This window comes from Mus caroli, unplaced genomic scaffold (assembly GCF_978045245.1).
Source record: "Mus caroli unplaced genomic scaffold, Mus_caroli_1 scaffold_57, whole genome shotgun sequence".
NCBI classification, from domain to species: domain Eukaryota; kingdom Metazoa; phylum Chordata; class Mammalia; order Rodentia; family Muridae; genus Mus; species Mus caroli.
The window spans coordinates 617,803-626,686 of record NW_028227312.1 but is presented as its reverse complement, the minus strand read 5'-3'; the positions used below and the strand labels follow the sequence as shown (position 1 = coordinate 626,686).

Below are 8,884 nucleotides of genomic sequence, written 5' to 3'. Positions count from 1 at the left end.
CTCACTCTCTCTGTCTTTCTTTCTTTTTCTTTAGTTCTTTGGTTTTTTTTTTTTTCTATATTACTTTCTCCCTCTGTCACAAAGATATAAATATTTTGAATTGATCCCATGCATCTTATCTTATCACCTAGGAAAAGTCTAAAGTCAATTAAACCTTAATTTAAAACCCAAACACTTAAACAAACTAAAATCATTAAAAAAAGAAAGAAAACACTAAAAATACATTAGAAGCCTGAAAAACAAGAAACTCTAAATCACTATTCTAAAAACTCTACAATTCCTTTTAAAATACCATACAAATACAAAAAGAATACACATGAACCTGTAATATCCTTAAAACGTTTGTTTGTTTATTTATTTTAAATTAATTTTGTAAATTTTATAAATTTTGTCTTTTTCCCTATGTTTTTTTCTGTCTCTTTCTCTCTTTCTCCCTTGCTCTCTTTGTTTCTTTCTTCCTTTCTCTCTCTCTTTGATCATTCCTTCCTTCCTTGCTTCCTTTCTTCCTTCCTTCCTATATCTCTCCCTCTTTTTCTTATTTTTTTCTTTTTCTTTCCTTGTTTGTTTTTTTTTCTTTCTAAATTTCTTCTCTTTCTCTCTCTCTCTCTCTCTCTCTCTCTCTCTCTCTCTCTCTCTCTCTCTCTCTCTCTCTCTCTCTCTTTCTCTCTGACCCTCTCTCTCTCTCTCTCTGTGTCTCTATCTCTCTCTCTCTGACCTTATCACTCTCTCTCTCTGTGTCTCTCTTTCTCTGTGTCTCATTCTCCCTCTGTTTTTTTTTTTTTTTTTTTTGAGGTTTTTAGATTGGGTTTTTCTGTGTATCTCTTATTGTCCTCTAGCCTCCTATAGAGACCATGCTGAACTCAAAGTAAAAAAAAAAAAAAAAAAAAAAAAAAAAAGATCACTTACATCTGCCTCTCAATAGTTTGAATTAAAGGCATGGTCAACACTGCCTGGCAAAACCAAAACAATGAAACACCAAATATAAAACCCTAAATTTTTTTTTGGAAAAAAGAGAACAACAAAAATTACAACAACAAAAACAAAACTATAAGAAATACAGTAAAATGCATTAAAAATGAAATCACTTAAAGCATAAATTAAAATCGAAACCCTAAAATACAGTAACATCATTAAAAAAACAAAACAAAACAAAACAAAACAGAACAAAAAAAAATTAGAAGCCTGAAAAACAAGAAAATCTAAATCACTATACTAAAGACTCTACAAAACTTTTGAAATACTCTAGAAATCTGAAAAGAATACACAATAAGCCAAAATATGCCTAAGATATCTATTTATTTATTTATGATTACTAATTTATTTAATAAATTCTGTATTTCTCTTTCTCTCTTTCTCTCTTTCTCTCTTTCTCTCTTTCTCTCTTTCTCTCTTTCTTTCTCTCTCTCTCCCTTTCTTTCTTTCTTTCTTTCTTTCTTTCTTTCTTTCTTTCTTTCTTTCTTTCTTTCTTTCTTTCTTTCTGTTTCCTACTTCCTTCCTAACTTTATCTCTTCGTCTCTCTTTTTCTTTATTTTTTGTCTTTATTTATTTTTTCTATCATTTTTCTCTCTCTACCCTCTTTCCTTCATTCTTTCTTTCCTTCCTTCATCTTTCCTTCAATCCTTCCTTCCTTCCTTATTTCCTCCCTTCCTCTCACTCTCTCTCTTTCATTCTTTTTCTTTATTTCTTTGTTTCTAACTGTATTACTTTCTCTCTATCTATTAACAGATATAAATAAATCGAAATAATCCCATGTATCCTATCTGATCACCCTGGACAAGGCTGATGTCAATTAAAACTTTAATTAAAAACCAAAACTTAAATACACTAAAATCATTTAAAGAAAACACTAAAAATACAATAGAATCCTGAAAATCAAGAAACTCTAAATCACTTTTCTAAAAACTCTACAAAACCTTTTAAAATACCATAGAAATCTAAAAAGAATACACGTGTAGCCGAAATTTGTCTAAAATATTTATTTGTTTATTTGTTTATCTATTTATCTATTCATTTATTTATTTGTATGTTTGTTTTTTTAATTATTTTTTTATATTTTATAAATTCTGTCTTTCTCCCTATGTATCCATCTCTGAATCTTTCTCCTTTTCTCTTTCTTTCTTTCTTTTTTTCTTTCTTTCTTTCTTTCTTTCTTTCTTTCTTTCTCTCTCTCTCTCTCTTTCTATCTTTCTTTCTTTCTATTTCTTCCATTGATCCTTTCCTTCTTTCTCTCTCCCTTCCTTCCTTCCTTCCTTCCTTCCTTCCGTTCTTCCTTTCTTCCTACCTTTCTTCCTCTATCTCTCTCTCTTTCTTTTTTCTTTTTCTTTCCTTGTTTGTTTTTTCTTTCTAAGTTTCTATCTCTCTCTCTCACTCTCAGTCTCTCTCAGTCTCTCTCACTCTCTATTTCTCGCTCTGACTCTCTCTCCCTCTGTTTATTAATTTTTTTTTTGGGTTTTTTATATTGGGTTTTTCTTTGTATCTCTTAATGTTTTCCAGCTTTGCGAAATCATTAAAGTTCATTAAAAAAAAAAAAAAAGAAAACACTAAAAATAAAATAGAAGCCTAAAAAACAAGAAACTCTAATACACTTTTCTAAAACTCTACAAATCTTTTTATAATACCATAGAAATCTAAAATGAATACACATAAAGCTGAAAAATCCCTAAAACGTTTATTCATTCATTTATTTATTTATTTTTAATTAATTTTGTATATTTCATAAATTCTGTCTTTCTCCATATGTTTCCATCTCTGAATCGTTCCCTCTTTCTCCCTTTCCCTCTCTTATTTTCTTTCTTTCTTTCTTTCTTTCTTTCTTTCTTTCTTTCTTTCTTTCTTTCTTTCTTTCTTTCTTTCTTTCTGTTTCTTCCTTTCTTCCGAACTTTATCTCTCTGTCTCTCTTTTTCTTTATGTTTTGACTTTATTTGTTTTATTTCTTTTTTTATCTATCAATTTCTCACTCTCCCCTCCTTCCTTCCTTCTTTCCTTCCTTCCTCTCACACTCTCTCACTCTCACTCTTTCAATATTTTTCTTTATTTCTTTGTTTCTTTCAATATTACTTTCTCTCTATCTCTTAACAGATATAAATATATCGAAATAATCCCATGAATCTGATCTGAACCACAGGACTACATATTAGTGTCACATCCTTTATATAGGAGTATAGACTGAACATAATAATTTGTTTCTATTGAGCAAAATAAAACAAAATGATTGGGTTGCAAAACACTGGGAATTCCACTCCCTTTGGCTGTTACTGAGGCCTTCTTACTTGCTCAGCTCTATGAAATGAACTTTCATGTTGTGATGGTTTGTACATGCTCATCTCAGGGAGTGGCACTATTAGAAGTAGGTGTGGTCTTTTTGGATTAGCTGTGTCACTGTGGATGTTCTGATCTGAACACCCAATTCTGACGTCAATTAAAGCTTAAATTAAAAACCCAAACTTAAATACACTAAAATCTTTAAAAGAAAAAAAATAAAGAAAACACTAAAAATACAATAGAAGCATGTAAATCAGAATGTGTCCCCTCGTAAGTTGGGTCGACCCAATGAATGGCCACACATCCATATGCACTTAAGCGGCAATAATTCAACTTATTGGGCTTTCAAACAAACATAAGTATGAAGTAGATGGGGTTGAATTGATGAGTACATATGGGTATTGGTAAATACTGGGAAATGAAAAGTAGATGTGATCATCCTTCATTGTATTCCTATATGAAATTATCAAAAATAATGAAAAAGCATTAAAAATGAGTTGTTTGTTTCTAAACACACTAAGTACATAAAGATCATTTTAATACTTATAAATATGAATTTCTGCCCTTTCCAATTTATAACTCCTATGACAATCCTGAGTGCACTATTTACTTATTCTCATGCATTAAATTATTCTTAATTTTAGTGACATAAGCTCATAATTGCTGTCATGTCCCAAAGCAAGTAGACCAAATCTCTGAGTTCAAGTTTCTGAGTATTCTACTTTTGGCCTTCACAGAGCCTGTTGTTAATCTAATATTTTAATTATAAAGATCCTTCTTTTTGATAGCCCTTTCATGGTAGCCTCTGACTTTTTACAAATTGTTAGGCTGTCTCACTAATTACACACTGACTTGTTGCTTCTGCCTGTTTTCTGTGTGTCAGACTTGCCACAGAACATGGTAAAACGTGGGTCTTTCTTAGACTTTCACTTCTATGAACAGATAATATGACCAAGGTCCTTAATTTAGTTGGAGCTGCTTACAGTTTCAGAGACTTAGTACATTACATCAAGAAGTGAGCATGGCAGTGTTTGGGCAGTCATGGTTTAGGAGGAGCTGAGAGTTCTACAGCTTCATCTGAAGGCTGCTTGCAGAATATTGACTTACAGGCCTCTAGTATAAGGGTCTTAAAGCCTACACCCACAGTGACACAGCTAATCCAAAAAGACCACACCTACTTCTAACAGTGCCACTCCCTGAGATGAGCATGTACAAACCATCACAACATGAAAGTTCATTTCATAGAGCTGAGCAAGTAAGAAGGCCTCAGTAACAGCCAAAGGGAGTGGAATTCCCAGTGATTTGCAACCCAATTATTTTGTTTTATTTTGCTCATTAGAAACAAATTATTATGTTCAGTCTATACTCCTATATAAAGGATGTGTCACTAATATGTAGTCCTGTGGTCACTGGGACTTATACATGAACCTGTGTATTATATTTAGTAATCATCTTTAATTAAAAAGTATATGCTTATGTTAATTATATTTAATAGATATTTTTGATCACTTACCTCATAGAAGGATAGAAAAAATGTAGAGATACTGAACTATTTGTTAACAATCTAAGGGTTATTGAAGTATTTATTTATGGACAGCACTGTTAAAAACATCATTTGAACTTAGTCACATAACCACTAAACTAATTAAAAATATATGATATTAATACAATTTGCTTAAACATTACCTGATTCAGATGCTTAGATAAAAAGCTTGGAGCACAGATCCCAAACACATAGTCTAATCCTCTACATATCATCCAATTCTTGGCAACAACAAGTAAACCACAAATGTCCCACCCAAGTTTTGCTACCCATATGCTTGGGACACTGGCAATTAGTGGTTCCTAGATCCTTAGCACACATCCCAAACTTCCTTTGTCATCCTTTAGCTCTGAGTACTGACAGATAAGGAGTCACCAGACCCTGACACTGGGCCTGAATTCCCCAAGATCCAGGTGTGGACCAAGCCACAATGCACAAATGATTGGTTCCCTGTTTCAAATTGCACTCTAAAACTAACTCCAGATGTGGAAGTCAAAGCACAGAAAGAAAGAAAAGAAGAGCAGAAAGATACTATACCTCTCATAAAAGTTACAAACCACATCATAATGCCCCCAGTGAAAATAACCTTGAAAACCTACCAGAAACATTTTAAATAAATAGTAAATCATGTTCAGATGACAAAAATATATTCCAGGATAATAAAAGGAGTTGATTACTTAGTATTTACCTTTGAAATGTGTTCAACCCAAGTTGTAAAGCCTTTAGAGGGGGACCATGGAAGACAAAGTGTTGTAACACTTTTAGGTAGTAAGCTGATTATTTTCAAGTACAACATTGACAGTTTATGGAAAATGTTTTTAAAGCTTATGATCCATGCAGGATTGGAGATATTTAAACTCTCCAGTATTTTATAGGTATAATAATTTCAATAAAAATAGGAAGAGATGAGGTAACACTTCATTTTCTACATATGAAAGTCAAAGAATATTCTAGGACTTTCTAAAGAAACATGACCCTGGAAATGATAGATGTGACTATCTAGTTCACTTTCATTAAAATAAGGATTACAGAAAATAAATGATCAATCTATTTTTAAATTACCACTATTAGTCTCATATACTTTATGTTAAAATTGCATAGTACATTAAATGGCTATTCAATGAATGTTAGTTTTTATGCTAATTCTTGATAAAACTTACAATAAACATATTATATAACATACTGGGATTCTTGATAATATTAATAATATTTATATGTTCTAAAACCTAAATTTATTTAACATTGTATTTGCTTAAAAGTACCACGTTTATTAACATCATAAATTGAAATAAAGTTATGTTAAGATTAATTTGCATCTATACAATTTAACTATGCTCAAAATTCATCTAATTGAATAATAGCATTTTTCGAAAATTATACTCTTATTTTAAATAAGATACTTTTAACTTAGAATACAAAATCAATAATATTTTTTGAAAAACAACAGAAATACTTGTTTTGTAATATAACTAGAGAAATACTTTTTAAAAAACTCGTTCAAATAGACTAATATTATACAAGCAATACAATCTTCAAAACTTGATAGAAGAAAAATTATATAGGTGTTTAAGTATTTCAGCATGTATTTTGAAAATGGTTTATTGCTTCTCTTGTAAAGTTTATAAAAACTGTAATTGAAATTGTGTAATAAATTTACTTGTCTATTGATCTAGCCAGACACTACTTCACTATAAAAAATCTTCTTTACATTCAGAACCAGACTTGAGCAGCCAGGATAGGAGAATATTGTGGCCAGTCATGTTCTGAATACATGCGAGGAGCCTTATTTGTGCATTGTAATCCTCCTGAGAATTACCCAGATACTCCATTTGATTCTACACCAGGAAAGTATAAGATAATGGAAGCAGTAATAAAAAATTACCCAGATGGGCATAAAGCAGTTCTGCTGCCTGTCCTGGATCTACCACAAAGGCAGAATAGAAGGTTTTTCCTCTCTGCTGTGAACAAGGTGGCAGAAGTTTTAGAACTACCTCTAATGAGAGTATGCAAAGTAAAAACTTTTTATACAATGTATAATCAAAAGCCAGCTTCATGTATGTACTAGTATCTTTGCATGCTTGGGATTCTGAGAGACTGGAGACCCTTCAGAGAATGCTTAGAACAAAAGGTAGATGCACTATACCTGAAAAACTATTCACTGTTATGGAAGGTGAATACTTCAGGATGTGTAAATGCACCAATGATTCAAATAAATGACAACTTCTATGAGGATCTAACAACCAAGGTTATTGAAGATAATACTAATGAACTCAGAACTGGGAAAGTTCCAAAGCGTGGGCCAAGAAGTGTCTGGTTCTATTTTGAGCCAGCTGGAGGCCTTCCTTCTTTGACTGAACCACCCAAACAACCTAGCATTGGTGTAGAAGAAAGACTTTAACTTATATTCACTGTAGAGATGTCACTGGAGAAATAAAATATGAAATTATTTACATTTTTTTTAAATCCTCTTTATTTTCCCAGTACTTCCAGTTATGCATTTTGCTTGGTGAATTCTTTTCCTTTAATAATTGGTTTTCATGATCTGCTATGATAGAGTATTATCACTAATTGGTGCTTTAAAAGGAACAGTAGTGAAAGCCATTACACAGGGTCAGAGCATTAGTGATTCACTGATAGACTATAACAGAAAGACCCTGATGGCAGATAAAAATATACAGCTTTTATTTCATGTTATTATTAAGAGCCACTGAATTTAAAATGGGAAAAAAGCCAGCCACATATTATTCATTATAGCTCAAATGAATTAAAGTGTTAATTTTATATTTCTCTAATCACATATTCATTCAATATTGTTCTCATTTGCTGCCTTCCAAGACTGGCATTTATAATTTGACTATTCATCAGAAATATGTAAGGCTTTTACATTTTTCATTGTAAATGAATCTATAAGATAATAATACCTAGTTTCCTGAAACACTTAGACTATAAAGAAAAAATTTTAGATGGTAAAACTTATAAAATTATGTATTAAATTGAAATGAGAATATGGAACCTTGCACAAGGGCATCTTCCTGCAGTAGCAATGAATTTGAGCCATGTGATAAGATCCAGGAGTGATATGATAATTCAGACAAATTAAAGAAGTAGGTTAAAGTCCAGTCCATTTGCTAACAATTGTGAGTAAGGCTGGAAAAGAAATGCAGAAGTTTTCAGGTAGAATACCAGAGGAAGTGATCTCTTCAGTGTTCTATCTCTGTGAAGAAAAACATTCAAGAGTGATTTGCTTACAGTCCACTGTCATTATGGAGCATAGCCTGTTGGCATGCAGACACAGGTGCTGGTGAAGTCACTGAGGATTCTATTACTGGATTCACAGGGACCAGCAAGAATAAGACACTGGCACTGATCTGACAGTCTTTCACCGACAAGGTCATATTTCCTCCTACAAGGCCTCACCTACTAGTACAAGGCCACATCTTCTAATTATTCTGAAGTAGTACCATTCCCTTATGACCAAGCACTGGAATACATGAGCCCACAGGTGTCATTCTTTTTTTTTTTTTTTTTTTTTTTTCGTTTTTTCGAGACAGGTGTCATTCTTATTCAAACCACTGCAGAAAGCAAAATTAGAAATCCACTGAAGTATAATTTTTGCTTTGTTCATAATTAAAATTATTTTCAGGACACCATGTAAATAGTGAGAGCTATGCTTTATCCAAGTTGAACTGCTCTTGTCTGTAGTTACCATTAATATGACTTTGAATAGTTTATTTTTTGGTATATATTCTTTAGTAATTTAAATATTAAATAGGGTTGAAAGGAAGGCACAGTGAATAAAAGTGCTTGCTGCTAATCCTGGAGTACTGCACTTGATCCTTGGACACTACAATATATACGCTAGAATGGAATCACAAATTTTCCTCTGACTTCTGCATAAGCACAACCCACATGCACTGAATAAAAATGTAAAACTAAATTAATAATTAGTTAAATGTAAAGTTAAATTAATTAACTTACTTTTTAAAGCAGGGCTACGGAGAAGACCCATTAGTGACTCATGCATTATGCTAATTTAGGGTACCAAGTTCTGTTCAGAGCACCCATATCAGACAGCTCACA

General features: G+C 32.0%; 1 pseudogene; it reads left to right on the top strand.

The window, feature by feature from the left end:
- The first annotated feature begins 402 nt into the window (after positions 1 to 402).
- LOC146999675 (NADH dehydrogenase [ubiquinone] flavoprotein 2, mitochondrial pseudogene) lies at positions 403 to 7,202 on the top strand (annotated as a pseudogene).
- The last annotated feature ends 1,682 nt before the right edge of the window (positions 7,203 to 8,884 follow it).